Source organism: Bos mutus, chromosome 6, assembly GCF_027580195.1.
Source record: "Bos mutus isolate GX-2022 chromosome 6, NWIPB_WYAK_1.1, whole genome shotgun sequence".
Lineage (NCBI taxonomy): Eukaryota > Metazoa > Chordata > Mammalia > Artiodactyla > Bovidae > Bos > Bos mutus.
Genome location: NC_091622.1, coordinates 5,424,571 through 5,428,407, shown reverse-complemented (window position 1 = coordinate 5,428,407; position 3,837 = coordinate 5,424,571).

Genomic DNA, 3,837 nt, shown 5'->3' with positions numbered 1-3,837 from the left:
GAGGTAGGGTCTCCCTGGAGACTGTGGGCATGAGACACAAAACGCAGTGTCTGGAGAAGAGGCTGACCCTGAAAAGTGTGAATGTGTGTCCCAATGTATATGATCTGGGAGGGGGTCACCATGGACACTGTGGACATGTGACCTCTGGTTCAGGGTATTGGAAGTGGGGTCACTCTTGGGATTGTTGACAGGTTACCGCAGGTGGATGGTCTGGCAAAGAGACACCCTGGAGTATGTGGACGTGTGACAATAGGTGCAGGGTCTGGGAGGTGGTGTCACCCTGTACACTGTGGTCATGTGACCTCAGTTACTTTGCCTGGAGGTGGGCTCATCCAGGAGACTGTGGACATGTGACCCCAAGTAAAGTGCCTTAGAAGGTTTGTCACCCTGTAGACACTGAACATGATACCAAGGTACAGGGTCTGGGAGGGGGTCACCCTGGAGAGAGTGGACATGTAACCCCAGGTACAGGATCTGGGAGGGGGATCACCATGAGGACTAAGAACATGTGTCACCAGGTACAGGACAATGAAGAGGTGTCACCCAGTGGACTATAGAAATGTGACACCAAGTGCAGGGTCAGGAGGAGGTCACCCTGAAAACTGCTTAAGTGTGACACCAGGTGCAGGGTCTTGGAGATGGGGTCATGTTTCAGCATGTAGACATGTGGCCTCAGTCCAGGGTCTGGGATGGTGTCACCCTGGAGCTAGTGGACATCCAACCCCAAGTACAGGATTGGGAGAGGTTCACCATGGAGACTATGGACACGTGACCCCAGGTGCAGGGTCTGGGAGGTGGGTCACCCTGCAGACTGTGAACATATTCCCCAGGTGTAGGTTCTGGGAGGGGTTGACCATGGAGACTGGACATGTGACCCCAGGTGTAGGATCTGGGAGGGGGGTTACTCTGGAAACTGAAAATGTGATCCCAGATACATGGTCTGGGGAGTGAAGTCACCCTGGAAACTGTGACATCTGACCTCAGGTACATCATCTGGGAGGTGGGGTCATTTGGAGAATGGATATGTTACCCCAGATGCAAGGTCTGTGAAGGAAGTCATTGCTGGAGACGGTGGACATGTGACACCAGGTGCAGGATCTGGATAGGGGCGTCAACCTGGAGATTCTGTACTTGTGATTCCAAGTACATGGTCAAGGGGGACTGTACCACTCTATATACTGTGGAAATGTGACTGCAGGTGCAGTTTCAGGGAGGCGTCTCCCTGGAGACTGCAAATGTGTGACCCCAGGTGCAGGGTCTGTGACGTGCTTTCTCCCTGGATAAAATGGACGTGTGACCCAAAATGCAGTGTCTGGGGTAGAGGCTGACCCTGGAGACTGTGGACATGTGACCCCATGTATATGGTCTGGGGGGGGTTCACCCTGGATACTGCAGACCTTTAACCCCAGGTACAGGGTTTGTGGGTGGTCACTGTGAAGACTGTGCATGTGTTACCCCAGGTAAAGGGTCTGGGGAGAGGTGTCACCCAGGGTACTGTGGAAATGTAACCCCAGGTGAAGGGTCAGGTGGGGGTCATCCTGCATACTGTGGTACTGTGACCCCAGGTGCAGTGCCTGGGAGAGGTCACCCTGGGGACTCTAGACATGTGACTGCAGGTACAGGGTCTGGGAGGGGATCAATATGGACATTGTGGACTTGTGACTCCAGTTGCAGGGTCTGGTTTGGTGGGGTCGCTGTGAAGACTGTAGACGTGTGACCCCACTTATAGAGTCTGGGGGGTGTCACCATGGAAACTGTGGACATGTGACCACAGATTCAGGGCCTGGGAACAGTGGGCACCCTGGAGATTATGGACATGTGACCACACTTATAAGGTCTAGTGAGATGTGGTAACCTAGACATTATGGATCAGTTACACCAGGTACAAGTTCTTGTGAGGTGGGCACTGGACACTGCGGACATGTGAGACCAGGTGCAGTGTCTGGGACATTTGTTATCCTGGAGACTTTGGAGATGAAACCCCAGGTGAAGGGTCTGTGAGGAGGTGGTCACCCTGAGGACGGTGGACATGTGACACCTGGTACAGTGCCTGGGAGAGATCACACTGGGGACTGTAGACATGTGACCTCAGAACATGGTCTGGAAAGGTATCACCCTGGAGATGGTGGACGTATGACCTCAGATACAGGGTCTTGCGGGGTGTCACACTTGAGATTTTTGATGGGACCCCAGGTTCAGGGTCTGGGAGCGGTGGTCACCCTGGAAAATGTACACTTGTGACCAGAGTTAAAAGGTCTGGTGAGGGGGGCTCAACCTAGAGCCTATGGACATGTCACTCCAGGTCTAGCGTGAGAGGGAGTTACCCTGGAAACTGTGGACATGAGACCCCAGAAACATTTTGTGTGAGGGGTGCCACCTAGGATACTGTGGACATGTGACCTCAGGGGGACCGTCTGGGAGGAGTTCACCCTGGAGCCTGTGGAAATGTGGTCTCAGGTCAAAGGCCTAGGAGGGGGGTCACCCTGGAGACTGTGGATGTGTGGCCCTGGGTGCAGGGTCTTGGGAGAGGGCTCACCCTGGAGACTGTTGGCATGTGACTCCAGGTGCATGGTGTGGTGATATGGGGCACCCTGCCAACTGTGGACATGTGACCCCAGGTGCAGGGCCAGAAAGGGGCATCACCCTGGAGACTGTGGACGTGTGACCCTATGTACAAGGGACTGGATGTGGGTCACATGGGAGACGTTGGATACATGAACCCAGCTCACCCTGGAGACATGAATGTGTGACACCAGGTACAGTGTATGGGAGGGGATTACCATGGAGACTGTGGACTTGTAACCATAGGTACAGGGTCTGGGAGAGGTTCAGCCTGGATTCTGTGGACCTGTGTCCCCAGGTGTAGGGTCTGAGAAGGGGAGTCACCCTGGAGACTGGATGTGAGAACCAGGTGCAGGGTCTGAGAGCTGGGGTCACCTTAGGGAGTGTGGATGTGCAACCACAGGTACAGGGTTGGGAGATGGGTTCACCCTGGAATCTGGACGAATGACCCCAAGGCCACGGCCTGGGATGTGGGACACCCTGGAGATTTTGGACATATGACCCCAGCTGCAGGGTCTGGGAGATGTAGTCTCCCTGGAGACTGTGTACTCATATTCCCGGGTACAGGTTCTGGGAGGGAGGAGTCACCCTGGGGACTATGGACTTGTGACCCAAAGTGCAGTGTCTGGGAAGAGGCTGACCCTGGAGACTGTGGAAGTGTGATCCCATGTATATGGTCTTGGGGGTCACCCTGGATATTGCAGACATTAAAATCCAGGTACAGTGTCTGGGTGGGGTGTCACCATGGAGAATGTGGCCATGTGACCAGTATACAGGGTGGGGTGGGATGACACCCTGGAGACTGTGGACATGTGACCCTAGGTACAAGGTCTGGGAGGGGGTAACCCTGAAGACTTGACGTGTGAGCCCAGGTACTGGGTCTGGGTGGTGGGGTGACCCTGGGCACTGTGGACATGTGACGTGATCACTGGCTCTGTGAAGGAAAGTGAAAATGATGAAGGAACCAAAACCTTCACTGATTTCATAGAGTTTAGAAAGGACTGAACCAAGAAAGAAGAGATTACAACTTTTCTTTCATACACTACTCTCTATCTGCTCCACTTCACTGACTCACCCATGACCCTAAATTGAGGTGGCACAGTTACTTCTGATCTCCTTAGCCATCTTGATTAAACTGTATACATTTTCTTTTTGTCTTCTGAAAATGTTAGAAATTGCAAAGAACTTTTAAGAGAAAAATAAAACAAACACCAAATCACAGGGAAGGTAGAGTTTAAAGTACATGTATTTGACACTCCTATGGTTTGCCCTTCA